The 24,737-nt window shown below is 38.6% G+C and overlaps 1 protein-coding gene, 3 long non-coding RNA genes and 1 other non-coding gene across 7 annotated transcripts in view; 2 read left to right on the top strand and 3 right to left on the bottom strand.

Annotated features, from left to right (window-relative positions):
* znf385b (zinc finger protein 385B) overlaps window positions 1-24,737 on the bottom strand; it is a 264,267-nt gene that overhangs the window by 101,657 nt on the left and 137,873 nt on the right. The gene's annotated exons all lie outside the window — the stretch shown is intronic.
* On the top strand, window positions 869-940 carry trnae-uuc (transfer RNA glutamic acid (anticodon UUC)). Its single transcript has one exon. It is a non-coding gene; the product is annotated as a tRNA-Glu (tRNA).
* LOC111190648 (uncharacterized) lies at window positions 5,073-6,165 on the bottom strand. The gene is made up of 2 exons (XR_002649166.2): window positions 5,825-6,165; window positions 5,073-5,620 (listed from the first exon to the last, which is right to left on the bottom strand). It is a non-coding gene; the product is annotated as an uncharacterized LOC111190648 (long non-coding RNA).
* Window positions 11,928-12,283, top strand: LOC125804903 (uncharacterized). The gene is made up of 3 exons (XR_007441127.1): window positions 11,928-11,997; window positions 12,061-12,123; window positions 12,187-12,283. It is a non-coding gene; the product is annotated as an uncharacterized LOC125804903 (long non-coding RNA).
* LOC125804902 (uncharacterized) lies at window positions 20,967-22,233 on the bottom strand. Of its 2 annotated transcripts, none has more exons than XR_007441125.1 (3): window positions 22,104-22,233; window positions 21,610-21,679; window positions 20,967-21,108 (listed from the first exon to the last, which is right to left on the bottom strand). It is a non-coding gene; the product is annotated as an uncharacterized LOC125804902 (long non-coding RNA). The 2 variants fall into 2 exon arrangements; XR_007441126.1 differs by lacking the exon at window positions 20,967-21,108 and adding an exon at window positions 21,360-21,469.

The following is a 24,737-nucleotide window of genomic DNA, read 5'->3' as shown; positions in this document are numbered from 1 at the left end:
GAGGATATGGAGATGGAGAAGCAAGTTGAGTGAGTATCTGAAAAGATCTGAAATTTAACAATATAGATGGCTGTGGGTTCACTATTTGGCAAACAACAGGTCATTGTTGCCCTTTCTACGTATGTGTTATAACTGATTATTAATGGTTTTTAAGGCATTTACAACCTAATTAGTAACCATTAATAAACTAATTGTAAACAATTTATAAACCCTTTATAAAGGTAGTCTTATTATAAAGTGGTACCTAAACGTTTAATGTTTAAGAATATAATTAATGTTGGTTTTGTATGTTTGACAATAATCAGAAAATCTATTTGTTCATATAGAACAGACTGTCAATTATTGCGAAGTAGACACGATTCATTCTTTTAAAGTCTTCTGAATTAAAAACAACCTGGAAATCGCACGAGTGCAGGTCATTTTCAATTGCATAGCATTTTAAATCTTGAATGACACTGAGGCTTACATTACATCCGAGGCTTGTCATAACCGGCGCGAGATTAAAACGCCTAGACTTTCCTGTATTCAGAGGTTTCCAAATTAAATTCATGTTCTCCTGAAAAAATGGGCTGCATTCTGTATTTCTGTAAATGACGTAGGCATTAAAAACAGAGCAGTGTCTTCTGAAGCTAAACCATTCTATATGGTTCAAAGTAAAACGAGCTGAGGCATCATCGTATCTATCCGTTTTTCCGACGTACATAGCAACGCTATATATATCCTTAAGAAAAACATATCCGAAGTAAGTTCCATCTGACAAACGCCAGACTCGATCCTTGAGCGCTCCTTGAGCGATTGGTTCAGGAATGCTCTCCCTTGTTCGGTACCTTTTTAGATTCTCGTCATCGTGCTCTTCTTCTACAGATCCTCCCATATGGTCTAACGCGTAGGATTTCTGGCTTTCATCCAGACGGTCCGGGTTCGAATCCCGGTATGGGAAGCTTTGGTTTTCAGCAACCTCAGAAACACAAGCCATTGCTCCGTTCTCTCGGTCCTTCACACATCTCGCTAACTCTTAAATACACATTTCACTCGTAGGCTTGCTGTGATTGCTCCATAGGAATAACAACCTTATTGGTCAATACTTTTGGCGGGAATTTTTGTTTGACCAATCAGGACAATCTGAATAATGATGGGGGCGGGGCTGGGCGGGACGGGAAGAGGTGGGGATGGGGCAGGAAGGGCGGAGGGATGGGCGGGGCGGTGTGTCACCATGGTTTAAATTACCTCATATCCAAAACATGAATGACGAATGGCAGGGGTAATTACACGCCACCAGTTAATAATTACCGGAGACTCGTAGTCATTGATATCAGAAAAATAATTAAGAGAGTTCAAGGGTCAGGGGATCTGAGGGGTCAATGGTAATTACAGATGATTGAAAACATAATTAATAACTGACAGCATCATAGGGTGATCTGAGGGGTCAAAGGGCACATGGCAAAGGTCAAAAGTAATTACAGATGATTGAAAACATAATTAATAACTGACAGCATCATAGGGTGATCTGAGGGGTCAAAGGTCACATTCCAGAAAAGGAGGCATGTGCTGTGGGGGAGAGGTCAAAGGGCACCTAGCAAAGGTCAAAAGGTCACCTGTCAAAAAGTTTGATTGATAGTGCAAAGGTCAAAAGGTCACCTGTCAAAAAGTTTGATTGACAGTGCCCCTTATATTCTCTCTCTAGTGTTAGTACTAAATCCCATTCCTAATCCCACAGTTAGTCCCAATTAAATCCCAATTCTAATCCTAATACCAATGCTTCAGCCTATTTCAAATTCCATTCTATATCCCACAGCTAGTCCCAACTCAATTCCTGTTCTAATCCCAGTCCTGTTGCTAGTGTTAGTACTAAATCCCATTCCTAATCCCACAGTTAGTCCCAATTAAATCCCAATTCTAATCCTTAAACCACTGCTAGTGTCAGTACTAAATTCCATTCCTGGTCTGGCAGCTAGTCCCAATTAAATGCCAATTCTACTCCTAAAACCAATACTAGAGCCAATGCCAAATTCTATTCCCAGTTCCATCACCAGTCCCAACTCAATCCTTGTTCTAATCCTAGTGTCAGTACTAAATCCCAATCCTAATCCAACAGTTACCCCAATTAAATCTCAATTCTAATCCTAACACCAACACTAGTGCCAGTGCCACTCTGCTTTTTCTCTCTCTCTCTGTACAAAAGGTCTAAAGCTTTTAATAAAATAAAGTACTAGCATGCTAACGCTAGTGCTTATCAGTCCTGCTTCTTGGTCAGAGTGTCTGCTCGTAGCCGGGCTTCTAGTCATGACATTTTCTCTCAGGACAAAGCAAGGAACGTCCCCTTCAGCGGTCGGAGGTTTGGAACACCTCCACCTCCACCACTCCTGCGTCTGATTATAATCTGCCGTTCCTCAGCAAATAGCCTTCAGCAGAAGACCACCACTCCCCCCCCGAAAGGTCTCCTCACACGGCCCAGCCACACGCTTTCACCCAAGATTTCGCCAAAGAAAAGAAGAAAAGAAGTGAGGAACTGAGGGGGAGGTGAAGACCAAACATCAATAGAGGCTTATCGTCCTGAATTATGCAGACTTTAGGCCATTTAATTAAGGTTTAAGCAGAAAAAAGAGAGATATTTCCTGCAGGAACTTTCATCTAAGCCCAGGGAATCGCTATCTGTAAAACGTGTGAAAGGTCGCAGTCGCACACACCGACTAAAAAGGAGTGAATTTATGAGGAAAAAGAGAGAAAAAAAACACAGACATTAGTTCCAGAAGAAGTGTAAGAAAAGATGAATGGAGAATTCCACAGTAAACACTTAAATATTTCACCTTCGGCTGACTTCCTGCTGAACCTAATCCAAAACATCCACCAATGAAAGGAACGAGCGGATAAAGGAAAAACCCGTTCCAATAGACTGTGGAAGAGAAAAACACCTCTGAATATTGTTAATCAGACCGTTATGGGAAATACAAATAAGCAAAAACCTACAATTCCAAGGAACTTTCTCTCATCACTCCGACTACCACATGGAAATTGTATGTTAAGGATAATATTCCTACAAATGATTTACAATAGAGTTTCCAAATTTCCAGTCTCAGTGTCAATTCCAATCTACTCCCAGACTTAAAACAGTCCCCAATAACAATCCCAATCGAAGTCAAAGTCTTAGTTCCATTCCCAATTTAACGCCAGAACAACTGCTAGTGCCAATGCCATAATATGTTCTCAATCCAATAGTCAATCCAAATTTTAATCCTAGTATTAATACTAGTGCCAGTGCCACAATCCATTCTCAATCCCATCATCAATCCATATCAATTCTAGTCAATATCAATTGTAATGCCAGCAACACTGCTAGTGTCAATCCTTAAATCCATTTCCAATCAAACTGTCCATCCCAATTAACTTACTATATTAATGCTCAATTACAATTTCAATTTTAATTCCAATCCCCTAATACTCAAAGCCATATGTTCTCAATCCAACTCTCCAATTATAAACCATCATAAAGCTATTTCAATCCAATAGTCGATCTCAAATCTAATACTAGTACCAATGCTGGTGCCAATGCCATAATCCATTCTCAATTGCATCAGTCCCAATTCTAATCCTAAATCTTAATCCCCAAACCCATTTCCAGTTTTAATTCCAGCACCACTGCTATATCAATGCCATTATACGTTTTCAGTCCAATAGTCAATCCAAATTCTAATCCAAGTACCAATACTAGTGCCATAATCCACTCTTAATTTCAATTATAGTCAATACCAATTGTAATGTCAGCCACACTGCAAGTGTCAATGCTTAAATCCAATCCTAATCCAAGTGTCCATACCCCCAATGTCCAATTCCAATTTCAATTTGAACTCCAATTCCTACAATGTCAATCTTCCCCCAAGACTAAGCCCTTTAGTCCAATGTTAGTCCCAGTCCTACACTCAATTCTAATGCCAGAACCACTGCTGACAAAATCATTATTGGATTATCCCAATCCAATAGTCAATCTCAAATCTAATAATAGTGTCAAGCTATGATAAATCAATGCCAGAATCAGTTCTCAATTGCATCAATCTCAATTCTAAACCCATTACCAAACCTATTTTCAGTCCCAATTAAATTGAAATCCAATCATTAATCCCAATTCTAATTCTACTACCAGTACCAGTGCCAATACTAAAATTAATTCGCAATCCCATTGTCAGTCAATTTGCCAATCTATTCCCATTCCTATGTCCAATTTCAATTCCAATCCTAAATCCAATCTACTCTCAAGATTAAGCCAATTTCAGTCTTTAAGAACAATACCACCTCCATTCACAGACCCAATTCCATTGCCTGATTCAATACCAAAGCAAGTCAAAACCAGTCCCAATTCTAATCACTTTCTATTAGTGTCCAATTCCAGTTTTTAAAATGTAACCAACCTTATTTTCAGTTCCATTCTATCACAAGTCGCACTAAACATTTCAAATCAAACAAAGAAAATCTAATTCCTAAATCTGAAACTAAAAAGTCATTTCTCACTCTTTCCTCTCTCTCTATTTTCCAGCTCCAGCTCCAGCTCTTCACTCCTACTGTCCTAAAACCTGCAGACTAGAACCAGAACTCGCTCGGCCGGACTGGACTGAACTGTTGCTATAACTGAGGTAAAACTCTGTAATGCAGCTGCAATAAAATGTAATGTAATTCTAGCTGAGCAATAGTGAGGTGGTCTGCTGTAAAATCAACTCAACATAGAGACACAGGGTAGAGACTAGTCCACCCAAATCAAGTCAGATTTATTTACACAGCACATTTAAAACTCATCAAGTGTAAAATAAAGTTAGATACTTTTAATCTAAGAAACAGTTCAGAAGGATTAAATGCCAGGACAGTTCAAAGTAGTTTCCAATTTGGTTTTAAAAGATTCTGGAGTAGAGGAAAACTTTATGAAAGATAACAGGATGTAGGGATGCACAATATGAACAGAAAATCTGGTGTGAGGTAATTTTGTTGGAAATCCTGAAATTAAGATATTGAATTTAATCTTCTCAAAGATTTTTCAGCTCTTGATTTGGCTGCCCTTTTTTCCCCCAAGAAAACCGCTTGGTATGAGTGTTTAGTGTGACCTCACTGTATACCTTTACTCTACCTTAATCTACATTACTTTACCACACTATACCCTCGCTCTACCTCACTCTACCTATGCTCTACCTCAGTGTATCTTAATGTACATCATGCTAACTTTGCTCTATCTCAATCTATATGACTCTACCGCTCTACCACACTATTCCCTTGGTCTATATCACTCTATTTCATCTCATTGTATCCCAAGCTACATCACTCTACCACACTTCCACACTATGACCTTGCTCTACCTCAGTGTACCTCACTTTACCTTTGCTCTACTTTTGTGTACCTGACTCTACTTTTGCTCTACTTTAATGTACTTCCCTCTACCACACTTCCATGCTATTCCCTCACTCTACCTCGCTCCACCTCAGTGTATCTCAATCTACATAACATTTTATCTCGCTCTACCTCAATCTACATCACTCTACAACACTACCATGCTTTATCCTTGCTCTACCCTACTCTACCTCACTGTACCTCACTCTACTTCTGCTCTACCTTAATCTACCTCACGCTACCTTCCCTTTACCTCAGTGTATCTTGCTCTACCTTTACTCTGCCTTTGTTTGAACTCACTGTACCTCGCTTTACCTTACTGTATCTCAATCTACATCACTCTACTACACTACCATTCTATATCCTCGCTCTACCTCACTTTACCTTTACTCTACATCACTGTACCTCACTCTACTTCTGGTCTACCTTAATCTACCTCACGCTTCCTTCCCTTTACCTCAGTGTACCTTGCTCTACCTTTACTCTACCTTTGTTCTACCTTGTTCTACCTCAGTGTACCTCAATCGACATCACTTTACCACACTTCCACACTATGCCCTTGCTCTACCTCGCTCTACTTTTGCTCTGCCTCAGTGTACCTCACTCTACCACACACATCTACATTAACTTACCTCACTCTACCTTCACTCTACCTTGCTCTGCCTCACTCTACCTCCAACCTCGTTATGTTTGTTGCTGTATGTGAGTTATGCAGTTTGAGTTTGCTGTTATTCACAGTGATATTGCAAGTCATATTGCAATAATGATAAAAATATGTTTAAAATGTATAGTGCAGCCCCATCATCAATGTGTACCTGTGGAGCCTGGTTTAGTCACTTGGTTTTGTGTGTGCGTGTGTGTGTGTGTGTGTGTGTGTGTGTGTCAGCATTAGGTTTCACGCTTCATTTCTCTCAAGCAGTAATGGAAAGTGTGTGTTTGTGTGTGTGTGTGTGTGTGTGTGTGTGTGTGTGTGTGTGTGTGCTGGAGGGTAGAATTCTTGGCTGCTGGGTTTTAATCAGTATAATCCCTGTTTTGGAGACTGAATGCCAGTTGTGTGTGTGTATAGTGTGTGTGTGTGTTGCGGTCACTCAGTTGAACCAGTGTGGTGTTATCCACCTGGTGCCCTTGGTCTTCATAACCAAGAACCAGCCCGGAGCTGTCGGCTCAGGTGTGTTTAAAACCTCATTTAAAATCTTCATTATCACCCAATAATATCCTCACATCCAACCACACACTGATAATGATGGAGCAGAGATAAAACATGGAGGCTGATGATGAAATCTGAAGATCTGAAGATGATGAGAAATGATTTCAAACACTTTTGGACTAATGTTTGGGTAATTAATAAAATACTCTAAAAGTTAAATATCGTAAAGAACAGTTGTACTGGTAAATATTGGGCGGATTGGAGTGCTGGGGTCTTGGGTTCAAGTCCCTATCTGGGTGGAGTTTCCATGTTCTCCTTGTATTTGCGTGGATTTCCTCCACAATCCAAAAACATGGAGATAAACTGGGTAAACTGCAGTTCCCCAGGTGGACAGTGGTTTCCGGTTGAGAGTATGTTGTGCACGATTGGCTGTTGCCTCTCACTGGTTTGCGGATGAGTGCTGAGTATAAACGATTGTATGCAAAAAAAAAAAAAAAACAGGATTGTAAATTATTCTTGGGTTTCTAGAAAGGCATTATATGAGTGTAACTTCATTCATTTATTCATTTATTCAACTAGGTCTGTCACAATAATTACATTATTGCTTTATAATATAGTAAGGACGTGACCTCAATAGTATAGCACAATTTGTTTTTTATTTCTTGTCTGAACATTAAGTCATGGAAGTATCCTAAATTTGTTAAAAACAGCAGTTTTATGTAGTACATTTAGTATTTCAAGTATTTCTTTAGTCCAATTACATTCACCTTTTTAACGATTTATCTTTTAATATTGTTTAATCGCATTATTTTCTGTGTCAATTTATTATCTATTACTATTATAACTGTTATCATGACAGACGTAACTGTATTGTTAACAAAGCCTGTCACAATAATTATAATTATTACATTATTGACTATACTGGTCAAAAGTTTTAGAACACCTCCAACAGTTTTAAGCTCTTTATGTTCAGTCAATAACCTGAAATGGTGCAAAATCCAACAGAAGCATTCATTCACATTCACACTTTCATCATCATAATAACTAGAAAAAGACACAGATAAAACACATAACTCTGTAACTATTAAAAGTAGAAGTTCTTTTAGTCTTTAGAGAAATTACAGATGAAGTCAGAGAGCGGTGAGTTCTGTTTCTACACCTTCAAATAAAGACTCTTAGAAACTGGAGAAAAAAAAAACTGCTACAGGAAGACGTCTGGCTGACCCACATGGAAACAGCAGCTTTAGCCTTTAGCTCTTTAGATTAACATGATTAAGGACTGAGACTCAGTTTCAGCAGAGAAGAGAATAATTAGAATTAGAATTAGAATTAGAGTTAATCTGACAGGAGAAGAACTGCACTAATAAAATTATTGATAAGATAAAGATACAATATAATAAAGCATTGTCAAGATTGTCTACAATATACAATATAAGGTATATAGTTTTAATTTTAGCTGCCCACAAAATTAAAATGACCATTAATATGAATCAGAAGGTACTTTATACAGACTGTGTTTGACACAGTTATTCAGAATTTCTCGATATTATGAATTCTGCAATCCTCTACATATGCTCTACATATACTCTACATATACTCCTCTATACTCTGTTTACTCTGTAAAGCCCATACAGATCAGAACCGACAGATAACCAGACAGTCGGTTAAAGATGAGTCAAACGATGAGCGAGTGCTGCTGTTTGAAGAGTCAGACAGCAGCAGCAGCAGCAGCAGAGAGACAGTTCAGTCCTGCTGTCTCTCTGTTCTCCAGTCCTGAATAAAATAACACCGCGTACAGAACCGGTTCTGAGAGAACGCCGGGTCGGGTCTGTGTAGGTGGGTTTCTTTATTCTGCAGAAAATAAAACTTTACAGCTCAGCGTTTGATTGACGTTTCAAACGTTTCTGAATTCTGCACTAAAATACTGATCTTCTGACCCACAGAATAACATAAAAAAGCCAAAAAGGTCCAAAAGTCATGCTATAAAACTTATATCACTATATTATACCACAGTTACTGTAGTTCAGACCCTGCAATGTGATTGGCTGAGAGGGATTGTATGAGTGCCGCTACCAGCCGGTAATGCACTGTAACCAAATCTCTTAATGTGCGTATTACTCCACCACATACAGGTAACCTAGTGGTGGATGTGGATGTGATGTGGATGTTTGTAGATGTTTTACAGATGTGCTGCAGATGTTTTATAGATTTGCTGTTGATGCTTTACAGAAGTGCTGCAGATGTTTTGTAGATGTTCTATATACAGTATGTATTGTATTTGTTCTGTAGCTGTTCTATGGATGTTTTCTAGATGTGCTGTAGATATTTTCTGAGTTTTTAAAAATGTGTTGTGGATGTTTGTAGACACTTCATCCATGTCTTGTAGATGTTTTGCAGATATGCTGTAGACGTTTGCTGGTGTTATAGGTGGGCTGTAGATATTTTATAGATGTTTGCAGATGTTTTATAGATGTGCTATAGATGTTTTGCAGATGTCCTGTAGATGTTTTACAGACATGCTTTAGATGTTTTGTAGATGTTTCATAGATGTGTTGTAGATGTGTTGATGTTCTGTAGATGTTCTGTTTTATATATGTGCTGTGTATGGTTTGTAGCTGTTCTATGGATGTTTTATATATGTGCTATAGATGTTTTGCAGATGTCCTGTAGATGTTTTAAAGATGTGCTGTATATGTGCTATAGATGTTTTGCAGATGTCCTGTAGATGTTTTAAAGATGTGCTGTATATGTGCTATAGATGTTTTGCAGATGTCCTGTAGATGTTTTAAAGATGTGCTGTATATGTGCTATAGATGTTTTGCAGATGTCCTGTAGATGTTTTAAAGATGTGCTGTATATGTGCTATAGATGTTTTGCAGATGTCCTGTAGATGTTTTAAAGATGTGCTGTATATGTGCTATAGATGTTTTGCAGATGTCCTGTAGATGTTTTAAAGATGTGCTGTATATGTGCTGTAGATGTTTTGCAGAAGTCCTGTAGATGTTTTATAGATGTGCTGTATATGTGCTGTAGATGTTTTGCAGATGTCCTGTAGATGTTTTAAAGATGTGCTGTATATGTGCTATAGATGTTTTGCAGATGTCCTGTAGATGTTTTAAAGATGTGCTGTATATGTGCTATAGATGTTTTGCAGATGTCCTGTAGATGTTTTAAAGATGTGCTGTATATGTGCAATAGATGTTTTGCAGATGTCCTGTAGATGTTTTAAAGATGTGCTGTATATGTGCTGTAGATGTTTTATAGATGTCCTGTAGATGTTTTAAAGATGTGCTGTATATGTGCTGTAGATGTTTTAAAGATGTGCTGTATATGTGCTGTAGATGTTTTAAAGATGTGCTGTATATGTGCTGTAGATGTTTTATAGATGTCCTGTAGATGTTTTAAAGATGTGCTGTATATGTGCTGTAGATGTTTTATAGATGTCCTGTAGATGTTTTAAAGATGTGCTGTATATGTGCTGTAGATGTTTTATAGATGTCCTGTAGATGTTTTAAAGATGTGCTGTATATGTGCTGTAGATGTTTTATAGATGTCCTGTAGATGTTTTAAAGATGTGCTGTATATGTGCTGTAGATGTTTTGCAGAAGTCCTGTAGATGTTTTGCAGACATGCTATATATATTTTGCTGATGTTTCGTAAATGTGTCATAGATGTTTTATAGATGTGTTGTGTTTTGTTAATTATTCATCATTCCAGTATAATTTAAATAAGGTATTAAATACATGCAGTATAAGTAGAGCAGAAACTCAGACTACATCACTGAAACTGCAGAACTGATAAACTGTTGTCTTTTAATCCAGGTTTAATATAAAAAGTGATTTTTTTAGGAGGCTGACATCACAGAGGAGTAGGCGGAGCCAGGGCCGTTAGCGGGGCGGGGCTAGCTCCGTAAATCCCTGCAGTACACTGGCCGAACCCAAGAGCAGAAAAGGGGGCGGAGCTTTTTAAATTACACAGAACTTCCCCCTGCTGACAGATCAGAGACGCTTCCTGCAGAGAGAGGAGAAATCAGCTGTTCTGAATTAAACCACTGAACTACTGCCTCGAGACACACACACACACACACACTACACACACACTATACACACACACTCTCCGTCACACACATGGGCGCGCTAATGTACACCTGAACCCGCTGCTGGAGGCTGTGTGTGCTGATCTGCAGCGGTGAGGGAAATATCAGAAAAAAAAAAAAATCCTTATTTTTCACTGGGATCAATAACTGACCAATCTGTCTATTTATAAATCTATCTGCTGTAGATGTTTTGTAAATGTTTTATCTGTGTTGTGTAGATGCTTAAAGACGTGCTGTATGTGTTTTTTTAAGTTCGGTAGATGTTTTTAGATGCTATGTAGATGTTCTGTAGATGTCCTCCTTTTGAATATGATGTGTAGATGTTGCGTAGATGTTTTATAAATGTGCTGTAGAGGTTGTGTAGATGTTTAAAGGTGTGCTGTAGATGTCTTGTCGATGCTCTGAAGATAATCTCTTATTTAGATGTTATGTGGATGCTCTGTAGATGGTTTATAGATTCTTTATTTTGTGATCAATGATATCTGTTTAAAGATGTGCTGCAGATGTTTTTATAGATGTTTTCCGTCTTAGGTGTTCTGTAGATGCTCTCTAGATATGCTGTAGGTGGTTTACAGAAGTGCTGCAGATTTTTACACGTTGTTTAGATGTTTTGTAGTTGCTCTGTGGATGTTCTCTCTTTTAAATGTTCTGTAGATGTTCTGTAGATGTGTTTTAAATGGTTTACAGATTTGCTTTACATGATTAAATGTCATGTAGATGTTTAAAGATATGATGTAGATGTTTTTTAGATGTTCTCTTTTTTAGATGCTCTGTAGTATTTTACATTGTTTATAGACTTGCTGTACATGTTTAAATGTTGTGTAGATGTTTTACAGATGCACTATAGATGTGTTTTAGGTGCTTTGTAAATGTGTTCTACATATGTAGTTTGTATAGTTATTTTGTAGATGTTCTCTTGTGCACTGTAGATAATATGTAGATGGTCTGCCTGATCGTCCATTATCTGATTATCTAAGTACACATAATGTGTTAAAATGATTTACTGCAGTAATTGGATGACTATAAATTGCATGTTGAATCACTGAATGTGTTTATAACCAGTTATTACATCTATCAATAATAAATGGATTATATGATTCTCAAAGTAGCTGTTTGTCACATCCCTTCTGTTTATAAGTCATAAGAAACCAATATTTATAATACAGAATAACACAATACCCTTCTTTCTTTAATTCTATAATAAATATGAATTATTATAATTAGAGCACAGTGACAGTAGTGCTATAGATGTTTGATCAGTGCAGATTTCTGCTGTTATAAACGGTACAGATTAAGTGTTTATTACGGGTCTGGATGATTTGTACGAGGCCGAGTCGGTTCTGAGAGAGTGTGTGATTATTATTACGGGTCTGGATGATTTGTACAGGTCGGTTCTGGTGGTTCTGAGAGAGTGTGTGATTATTATTACGGGTCTGGATGATTTGTAGAGGTCGGTTCTGGCGGTTCTGAGAGAGTGTGTGATTATTATTACGGGTCTGGATGATTTGTACGGGTCGGTTCTGGTGGTTCTGAGAGAGTGTGTGATTATTATTACGGATCTGGATGATTTGTACAGGTCGGTTCTGGCGGTTCTGAGAGAGTGTGTGATTATTATTACGGGTCTGGATGATTTGTACAGGTCGGTTCTGGCGGTTCTGAGAGAGTGTGTGATTATTATTACGGGTCTGGATGATTTGTAGAGGTCGGTTCTGGCGGTTCTGAGAGAGTGTGTGATTATTATTACGGGTCTGGATGATTTGTACGAGGCCGAGTCGGTTCTGGCGGTTCTGAGAGAGTGTGTGATTATTATTACGGGTCTGGATGATTTGTACAGGTCGGTTCTGGCGGTTCTGAGAGAGTGTGTGATTATTATTACGGGTCTGGATGATTTGTACGAGGCCGAGTCGGTTCTGGCGGTTCTGAGAGAGTGTGTGATTATTATTACGGGTCTGGATGATTTGTACAGGTCGGTTCTGGCGGTTCTGAGAGAGTGTGTGATTATTATTACGGGTCTGGATGATTTGTACGAGGCCGAGTCGGTTCTGGTGGTTCTGAGAGAGTGTGTGATTATTATTACGGATCTGTATGATTTGTACGGGTCGGTTCTGGCGGTTCTGAGAGAGTGTGTGATTATTATTACGGATCTGTATGATTTGTACGGGTCGGTTCTGGTGGTTCTGAGAGAGTGTGTGATTATTATTACGGATCTGTATGATTTGTACGGGTCGGTTCTGGTGGTTCTGAGAGAGTGTGTGATTATTATTACGGGTCTGGATGATTTGTACAGGTCGGTTCTGGCGGTTCTGAGAGAGTGTGTGATTATTATTACGGGTCTGGATGATTTGTACAGGTCGGTTCTGGCGGTTCTGAGAGAGTGTGTGATTATTATTACGGGTCTGGATGATTTGTACGGGTCGGTTCTGGTGGTTCTGAGAGAGTGTGTGATTATTATTACGGATCTGTATGATTTGTACGGGTCGGTTCTGGTGGTTCTGAGAGAGTGTGTGATTATTATTACGGATCTGTATGATTTGTACGGGTCGGTTCTGGTGGTTCTGAGAGAGTGTGTGATTATTATTACGGGTCTGGATGATTTGTACAGGTCGGTTCTGGCGGTTCTGAGAGAGTGTGTGATTATTATTACGGATCTGTGGGTCACAGCGGGACTCAGGAATAGATCAGACTGATACAGAGTGAATCATCTGAATCATCTGCCTCCATAACCGAACTGCTATTCCAGGCACCTCCAGCCCCCACGCCCCCCCAACACGCTGTGTACCCTCCAATCATCTCGCTCTCGTTAAACCACATTAGCATCGCTGCCAGCAGCCCACAACCCAAACTCACAAACACACTCCTCTTCCTCCTCTGCTCTTCTTCTTCTTCCTCTCCTCCGTTTTTCTGATTTTCAGTAAAACACGTGAATCAGAGCGATGCGTCTCCGCGCTGCACCTCATGAATATTACATCAACTTTATCAACCAGATCAACAGCTGCACGATTAGAGGATATAAATTTAGAAATGCGTCAAAAAAACACAATTTTCCTCTCTGTGTCTGTAGCAGAGCGACTGATGCTAAATATCCACAATATATATATATATATATATATATATAGTTTCTCTGATTTTGCTATTTTTAGGTTTTTGTACAGACACCTTGTGTTTCCGCTCTCTGGCCACTTTATTAGAAACACCTATAATACCTTGTGTTTCCGCTCACTCACTGGCCACTTTATTAGAAACACCTATAATACCTTGTGTTTCCGCTCACTCACTGGCCACTTTATTAGAAACACCTATAATACCTTGTGTTTCTGCTCACTCAGTGGCCACTTTATTAGAAACACCTATAATACCTTGTGTTTCCGCTCACTCACTGGCCACTTTATTAGAAACACCTATAATACCTTGTGTTTCCGCTCACTCACTGGCCACTTTATTAGAAACACCTATAATACCTTGTGTTTCTGCTCACTCAGTGGCCATTTTATTAGAAACACCTATAATACCTTGTGTTTCCTGTCACTCACTGGCCACTTTATTGGAAACACCTATAATACCTTGTGTTTCCTGTCACTCACTGGCCACTTTATTAGAAACACCTATAATATAATACCCTGTGTTTCTGCTCACTGGCCACTTTATTAGAAACACCTATAATACCTTGCACTTCCAGCTTAGGGCTCTTCTATATATATATATATATATATAATTGGCAGTTAATTGGTATGCTTGCCTCGTTGCAATGGGGCTGTTCTGTCAGTGTTTCCAATAAAGTGTCCTCTGAGAGTGTATAACACTAGTTAAAGTGATTTAGCGTAGCGCTGTTAGGGTAGTTAGATCAGAGTCGTGTCCTGGTGCAGAGGGGTGAGACAGGAGGTCGGTGGGGAATCCTTTCTTAACATGGATTGAAATCGACGAATGATTTAGGAATCTGCGTTTTTTCGCCTTGTTTTTTTTTTTTTTTTTTTGCGTAAATCTAACGACTGTCTGTAACAGGAGGACGTGATCCCGCGCCGGGGCGTAATGTGATTTGTCGTGTTTGTCAGGTGATGTTTGTTAGGGGAGCTCTGCTGCAGTAAATTGTGTTTTAAAGCGCTCTGGCTCTGCTCTGCGTCTGAGATCCCCCAGACTGGAGAGCTGGTGTTCAAATCTGCATTTAAATTGAATTTGGGAACATTATTAGATTTGCCTGAAATAGCGATGGCTATGCGTGGCGTGTCTACATGCTCACGCGGTTCTCTCTCTCTCTTTTTCCGTCTTTTTTTAGGGCACTTGAGCGACTGTGTCGTGTTAAGTAGCATCGTACAGCCCGGCGGTCTCACGGCGGTCTCACGGCGGTCTCACGGCAAGCTCGCGGCGAGACGCTGCGTCTCATTAGCCGAGCCGGACAGCCGGCTGACGGCTCTGTCTGTTTTAACCGCGACCCAGACGAGGAACGCGCCTCAATTATCTGGGTGTTTACTCTGACACGCGTCTGTAATGAACGCCAGACTCACTAAAGCTCTTTAAGCTGGTTAATAAGAGAATCCCTTTCAATAAAATCCGGATTTACAGCGCGAGCAGGTCCAGCAACAGGTACGCCTCAATCTCCTCCACCACAAAGCTCCCATTACCCAGAACACACTCCCGCGGGAACACGGCCGAGATCCAACAACCTTCTGAAACACACCTGCTTCACATCATCACACAATTAACAAGACCTTCATGGGTGGATCTACAGGCCTGGAGGAGGACGACGACTCTCAGAGAGATTTACATACATATATATACCATATATACACCACATCTAATCAAGCGTAACATTATATCATCATACTGTATATTTCACTCTGTAGTTGTATAATAATATAATTATATATTATATTCTCCTCCTTATTTTTACCCTGTTCTTCAGTAATACTCAGAACCCACAGGATAGAAAACCACCACAGAAATACAGCTATTCTTCTTCTTCTTCTTATTATTATTATTGTTATTTTTATTATCATTGTGATATATTTTTTATTGTATCGACAAAATGCTTTTTTGAAGCATATTGATGATTTCATTAGTGCTGCATTTCATTACAAAAAGTGTAAAAAGTCGCGTGTGATTTTATGATGTGCAGAAAACATGGAATGAAAATGACTGTACTCTATATGTGAGTGTTTGAATAGCAGAATAGAAACTGCCTGAAGTTAAATATTAACATTAATTAATATATGAATTGCTGTCCAATAAAAACACTTCTCTCCATTTTTGTCGATTTTTATTTTCTACATAATTTGAACAAACAAACTGTCCCTTACACTGTGCCACAATTTCTTGAATGGGCCAGTAAAAGTCTTCAAAATGACCTGAAATAAACTCTTTTTACATTGACTTCCACTGAAAGTGTACATGGTTTTTTCTCTCTCCTGTAAAGTTGCTGTTTTGGAAATACGTGTTCTTTATTGGACAGAGACGATATACAGATGCTTAAACTGCCTGGAAATATTAAGATTTGTTCAATTCAAAACATCAGAATTGCATTGTATCGACCAAAAGTAAGAAATATATCACAATATAAATTTTGGTCATATTATTATTAGAGTTTAAGATCACTTTTAACTAGTAAAACATCACTGTACCTGATAACCTGATACACTCCTACAATAAATTACTATATAAATAGATATGATTTCTAATAATGTGAGCACTAAGTAAGTGGAAGTACAGGATAGAACTAACTACCTTCTACTACCAGATCAGGAGAATCTCTCACTATCTTTAATAAACTCCTGAAGACAGAGCTCTTCAAAGAGCACTTACTCTCCTAACACCTCTAACTAACTACCTTCTACTACCAGATCAGGAGAATCTCTCACTATCTTTAATAAACTCCTGAAGACAGAGCTCTTCAAAGAGCACTTACTCTCCTAACACCTCTAACTAACTACCTTCTACTACCAGATCAGGAGAATCTCTCACTATCTTTAATAATAAACTCCTGAAGACAGAGCTCTTCAAAGAGCACTTACTCTCCTAACACCTCTAACTAACTACCTTCTACTACCAGATCAGGAGAATCTCTCACTATCTTTAATAAACTCCTGAAGACAGAGCTCTTCAAAGAGCACTTACTCTCCTAACACCTCTAACTAACTACCTTCTACTACCAGATCAGGAGAATCTCTCACTATCTTTAATAAACTCCTGAAGACAGAGCTCTTCAAAGAGCTCTTACTCTCCTAACACCTCTAACTAACTACCTTCTACTACCAGATCAGGAGAATCTCTCACTATCTTTAATAAACTCCTGAAGACAGAGCTCTTCAAAGAGCACTTACTCTCCTAACACCTCTAACACACTAACTACTTCTAACCTCATTTCCTTCTTCCCCTCCTTCACTTCTCTATCCCTTTATTTCCCTTCGACCTCCTTTAAGCCCTATCTAAAAATGGGTTATCTAAATTCCTATTACTTTTGTAATTGACTATTGTAAGTCGCTTTGGACAAAAGCGTCTGCCAAATGTAATGTAATGTAATGTAATGTTACAATACATTACATTACATTACATTTTAATGTAATGTATTGTAATGTAATGTATTGTAATGTAATGTATTGTAATGTAATGTATTGTAATGTAATGTAATGTAATGTATTGTAATGTAATGTATTGTATTGTAATGTATTGTAATGTAATGTAATGTATTGTAATGTATTGTATTGTAATGTATTGTAATGTAATGTAATGTAATGTATTGTAATGTAATGTAATGTAATGTATTGTAATGTAATGTAATGTATTGTAATGTAATGTATTGTAATGTATTGTAATGTAATGTAATGTATTGTAATGTAATGTATTGTATTGTAATGTATTGTAATGTAATGTAATGTAATGTATTGTAATGTAATGTATTGTATTGTAATGTATTGTAATGTAATGTAATGTAATGTATTGTAATGTAATGTAATGTATTGTAATGTAATGTAATGTATTGTATTGTAATGTAATGTATTGTAATGTAATGTAATGTAATGTAATGTATTGTAATGTAATGTAATGTATTGTAATGTAATGTATTGTAATGTAATGTAATGTATTGTAATACAATGTATTGTAATGGATAGCTGTTCTTTCTTGGTTAGGGGTTAAAGTTATAAATGTGTAAATGTGATTTCTAGGTTACAGCAGCTCAGTTCGGGTCTCAGGTTCTGGTTTTTGAGTCTGATTTCTCTCTGAATGGAGTGAAGAGGGTCTGCTGTGGGTTTTCTCTTAATAACAAACACATGCAAGAGCAGGAATCCAATTTTAGGAATTAATCTGCTGATCTTTCACAGGGTGTTTCCAGAAAAAGATCTGCAGGAACGACTAAATCAGATTGTCTTTAATCAGCTTCACGCTGGAGATAAACTGAAGATGAACCAGGAGGATAAGAGTAAAGATAAGATCAGCTTCCTACTGACCTTCTCCATGACCTTCACTCACAACTCGAATAAATCATCTGTACATACAGTAGATACAGAATAGAGACAGCAGAGGATACACAATTAAAAATAATAGTAGTGCTATTCATCCATGATCGTCTTTATAGAGCTTCATGCTGGATCAGAAAGGGGTCGTCCCCAAACTGTTCCCACAAGGTTTGGAGCATTAAATTGTCCAGAATCTCTTGATTAGCTACAGTATTAAGATTTCCTTTTACTAAAACTAAGGGGCGGAGCCTAACTCCTGACAAACAACCCTACACCCTAATCATAATGATCCCCCCTCAGCCAAACTTTACACAGAGTCGCTGTCGTTCCCAGTCTCTTCCACTGGGTTATAATACCACTGACAGTTGGCTGTGGAATATTTAGTAGTGAGTAGTAAAATTCTAGAAGCAATCCCAGCATGCCGAGCTGCGGCTTTTATTATTAAACACCTGTGGAGATGGAGGAGATTCGGAAACACCTGAGTTCAGTGATCTGGACAAAATATATTTGGCAATATATAGTCAATATAGTGCATCCTAAATGATTATGAGAGAGCAACGGTGGGAAATACTGAGATGTTATTTTTTGTTAGTGCAAATGGAAGAGATAGAAAAAGAGAAAACGAAAAAGAGAGAAGTGGGAGAAATATATATAGAGAGAGAGAGGGGGGTTTGTGCAAGAAATGTTTAACTGAGTGAATAATTCGAACACTTTCGCTCTAAAAACTCCCTCAGTCTCTCTCTCTCTCTCTCTCTCTCTCTCTCTCCCTCTCGGCACTGAGTGGGTGGCAAATCTCTTCACTCTTGTCTTCTCTCTCTTTCTACCTTTATATATCTCTCTCTCCATACATACATATATACACACACACACACTATATATATATATATATATATATATACAGTGCCCTCCATAATTATTGGCACCCCTGGTTAAGATGTGTTCTTTAGCTTCTCATAAATTGAGTTTTGTTCAAAATAATATAGGACCACGATGGGGGAAAAAAAAGTAAAGTCCAACCTTTAACTCAAGTAAATATTAAGGGGGAAATAAAATCCCTGACTAAGAAATAATTATTCTTCATAAAATCACCTGTTCCACAATTATTGGCACCCCTAACAATTCTTAGGAAATAAATTTAATAAAAGTATTTCTGTCACTTCTACAGTAGTTTACGAAGTTGATCAGAGTATGTAGGAACATTTAATTAGTAATTCACAACTTCCTGTTTCCCTGGGGTATAAATATGACGTGACACAGAGGCCATTTATCTTCAACATGGGAAAGACAAAGGAACATACCATTCAAGTGAGGCAGATGTGTGTTGACCTTCACAAGTCAGGCAATGGCTACAAGAAAATCGCTACTCACCTACACCTGTCCATATCTACTGTCAGAGGAATTATTAAGAAGTTTAAAACAACTGGAACAGTGGTAAACAAGCCTGGACGAGGACGCAAGTTTATTTTGCCACCACGCACAGTGAGGAGGATGATAAGAGAAATAAAAAGTTCTCCAAAGCTCACTGTTACAGAATTGCAACAAATGGTAGCTTCTTGGGGTCACAAAGTCTCCAAAACAACCATCAGGCACTATCTACATGCCAACAAGCTGTTTGGGAGGCATGCACGGAAGAAACCATTTCTCACTCACAATCATAAACGCAAACGTTTGGAGTTTGCTAAGCGGTACTGGGACTTCAACTGGGACCGTGTGCTTTGGTCAGATGAAACAAAGATAGAGCTTTTTGGCAACAAATGCTCTAAGTGGGTCTGGCGTAACACAAGAGCTGAGTATGCAGAAAAGCACCTCATGCCCACTGTGAAATACGGCGGGGGATCAGTGATGCTGTGGGCCTGTTTCTCTTCTAAAGGCCCTGGGAACCTTGTTAGGGTGCATGGCATCATGAATGCTCTAAAATACCAGGACATTTTAAAACAAAATCTGGTGGCTTCTGCCCGAAAGCTGAAGATGGGTCGTCACTGGGTCTTTCAGCAAGATAATGACCCTAAACATGTGGCCAAATCTACACAGAAATGGTTCACCGCACACAGAATCAAGCTCCTCCCATGGCCATCTCAGTCCCCAGACCTCAACCCCATTGAAAACCTGTGGGGTGAGCTGAAGAGGAGAGTGCAGAGGAGAGGACCCAGGTCGTTGGATGATTTAGAGAGAATGTGCAAAGAGGAATGGTCAAAGATCCCTCTTTCTGTATTCTCCCATCTTGTGAAACATTACAGGAGAAGATTAGGTGCTGTTTTGTTGGCAAAAGGGGGTTGTACAAAGTATTAACATCAGGGGTGCTAATAATTGTGGCACACATGATTTGATGTTTAATAATTATTTCTTAATGTGGGATTTTTTTCCTACTGAATAAATTCACTTGAGTTAAAGGTTGTATTTTACTCTTTTTTCCATCGTGGTCCTATATTATTTTGAACAAAACTCAATTTATGAGAAGCTAAAGAACACATCTTAACCAGGGGTGCCAATAATTATGGAGGGCACTGTATATATATATATATATATAAGTGTGTGTGTGTGTGTTGAGTGACTCACAGGCCGCATGAGTCAATCCACCTGCAGCAGGAGTGGGAGGAGGGCGGAGATAAAGACAGCGAGAGAGCAATGATGGAAAGAAAAAGAACTAAATGAGAGAAAAATAGAGAAATATATATAGAAACAGAAACAAACGAGAGAGAGAGAGAGAGAGAAAGAGAGAGAAAGAGAGAGAGAGAGAGAGAGAGAGAGAGATGAGGAACATATTGAGAGAAAAAAAGAGATAATTAACTATACATCACTATACCTCACTATACCTCACCATCCCTCACTATACCTCACTATACCTCACTATACATCACTATACCTCACTATACCTCACTATACAACACTATACATCACTATACCTCACTATACATCACTATACCTCACTATACATCACTATACCTCACTATACAACACTATACCTCACTATACATCACTATACCTCACTATACCTCACTATACATCACTATACCTCACTATACCTCACTATACAACACTATACCTCACTATACCTCACTATACATCACTATACCTCACTATACATCACTATACCTCACTATACAACACTATACCTCACTATACCTCACTATACATCACTATACAACACTATACCTCACTATACAACACTATACCTCACTATACCTCACTATACATCACTATACCTCACTATACATCACTATACCTCACTATACAACACTATACCTCACTATACCTCACTATACCTCACTATACATCACTATACCTCACTATACAACACTATACCTCACTATACCTCACTATGCCTCACCATACCTTACTATACCATCACTATACTTCACTATACAACACTATACCTCACTATACCTCACTATACAACACTATACCTCACTATACCTCACTATACATCACTATACCTCACCATACCTCACTATACCTCACCATACATCACTATACATCACTATTCCTCACTATACTTCACTATACCTCACTATACCTCACTATACCTCACTATACATCACTATACCTCACTATACAACACTATACCTCACTATACCTCACTATACATCACTATACCTCACTATACCTCACTATACAACACTATACCTCACTATACATCACTATACCTCACTATACCTTCACTATACCTCACTATACCTCACTATACATCACTATACCTCACTATACCTTCACTATACCTCACTATACCTCACTATACATCACTATACCTCACTATATCTCACTATACAACACTATACCTCACTATACATCACTATACCTCACTATACATCACTATACCTCACTATACCTCACTATACATCACTATACCTCACTATACCTCACTATACCTCACTATACATCACTATACCTCACTATACCTCACTATACATCACTATACCTCACTATACCTTCACTATACCTCACTATACCTCACTATACATCACTATACCTCACTATATCTCACTATACAACACTATACCTCACTATACATCACTATACCTCACTATACCTCACTATACCTTCACTATACCTCACTATACCTCACTATACCTCACTATACATCACTATGCCTCACTATACCTCACTATACAACACTATACCTCACTATACCTCACTATACAACACTATACCTCACTATACCTCACCATACCTTTCTATACCATCACTTTTCCTCACTATACATCACTATACCTCACTATACAACACTATACCTCACTATACCTCACTATACATCACTATACCTCACTATACCTCACTATACCTCACCATACCTCACTATACATCACTATACCTCACCATACCTCACTATACATCACTATACCTCACTATACATCACTATACCTCACTATACATCACTATACCTCATTATACAACACTATACCTCACTTTACCTCACTATACCTCACTATACCTCACTATACCTCACTATACATCACTATACCTCACCATACATCACTATACCTCACCATACCTTACTATACCATCACTATACTTCACTATACCTCACTATACCTCACTATACATCACTATACCTCACTATACCTTCACTATACATCACTATTCCTCACTATACTTCACTATACCTCACCATACATCACTATACCATCACTATTCCTCACTATACTTCACTATACAACACTATACCTCACTATACCTCACTATACCTCACCATACATCACTATACCTCACCATACATCACTATACCTCACCATACCTTACTATATCATCACTATTCCTCACTATACTTCACTATACAACACTATACCTCACTATACCTCACTATACCTCACCATACATCACTATACCTCACCATACATCACTATACCTCACCATACCTTACTATATCATCACTATACCTCACTATACAACACTATACCTCACTATACCTCACCATACATCACTATACCTCACCATACATCACTATACCTCACCATACCTTACTATATCATCACTATTCCTCACTATACCTCACTATACAACACTATACAACACTATACCTACTATACAACACTATACCTCACTATACCTCACTATACCTCACTATACAACACTATGCCTCACTATACCTCACTATACAACACTATACCTCACTATACCTCACTATACAACACTATACCTCACTATACCTCACTATACCTCACTATACAACACTATACCTCACTATACCTTACGATACCTCACCATACCTCACTATATCTCACCATACCTTTATATACCTCACTATACCTTATTATTACATCACATCATACCATCATATATCTTATTACACCACACTTTACACTTACCATACATTTAACACTGAGGTGTTTACCTTTACTTTTTTAAATAAGGGAGGACACACTGGTATATTGAAGAAAAGAGGGATGAACAGGAATAGAGGGAAAAGAACAGGATCTACAGATTGAGAGAGAGAGAGAGAGAGAGAAAGAGAGGAGGAGGAAGAGGAGGATAAAGGAGGAATCAAAGGCCACAGCTGTGCTGTGTTTACGAGTCAGAGCCTCCAGATTCCACACCTGCCCAACACTCGTCCAGCTAAACACCAGCAGATCACTGACCTCCCTCACACTGACCACAGGGGAATCCTCACACCTGGATAGGTTGTGAGGTGCTATCTTTTGAGTGAGGTTGATTGACAGATTCGCATGTGTCTGTTCACATGGACAATTCTAGCCAGATGCTGCCAGTCACCATCATTACCTCCCACTGCACCGTCTACTGTACTGTTGTACCTGGCAATTATGTTCAGTTTAATCTGATATATTAGCCGGATAACGCTAATCAACACAGCTATAAACAAACGCTGTCTCTGCTGCTGCTCCATGCTGTTTGCACAGTGAGCGCAGGATGTGCTGTGTTCACTGCGCGCAGCCGAGCGACTCTGTTTACTATGTGTACATTTCGTTAGATTTTCAGTGTTCTTTGCTATAGCAGCTTCACAAAATCTGGAACACAGAATCTTCTTACTATATTTACTTTCTTACTCTCACGCCAGACAGCTCTGACCAATCAGAGGAGACGATGTGCTCGTGTGGTTTGTTGGTGCATATTTTGGTGCGTGTAGGTTTTTATGCCTCTGGAAAAACAAATCAAACTTAAGACTAAAGATTCATCAAGTTCCTAAACTAACACTTTTTAATTCTATAGGGTTCTAAACATCTAAATACTCTATCGTAATATGATAAATACCCTAAATACCCTACCCTAATACAATAAATACAAAAAATAAATGGATGCAGGACTGTCAAATTTTAGCCAAGATTCCTGGAGCAACATGGAATAAGATATAGATATATAACACCCCGACTACACATCTTCAAAAACATCTGTCTTTCAGCACTAAAGATCTGCACAGACAACAACAAAATACACACACACACACACACACACATTTACACACACACACATTTACACACACACCGCCTGCAGACTGAAAACACCAGGTTTCAAGACTAAACAGGAGATAGCATCGCAGAGAAACATTTAACACACACACACACACAGATATAAAGCCTTTTACTGCCAGGCCCAAAGAACTATCATACACACACACACACACCTCACACACACACACACCCCAGAGCAGGATCCTCTGACATGCTGACAGCTTTCCAATATCATGAACATGACCTAACTAAAGAGAATCAGGCGGCAGCACTGGAACTAA

This window comes from Astyanax mexicanus, chromosome 11 (genome assembly GCF_023375975.1).
Source record: "Astyanax mexicanus isolate ESR-SI-001 chromosome 11, AstMex3_surface, whole genome shotgun sequence".
Taxonomy (NCBI): domain Eukaryota; kingdom Metazoa; phylum Chordata; class Actinopteri; order Characiformes; family Acestrorhamphidae; genus Astyanax; species Astyanax mexicanus.
The sequence above is the reverse complement of the archived record's forward strand: the minus strand, read 5'-3'. Positions and strand labels throughout refer to the sequence as shown.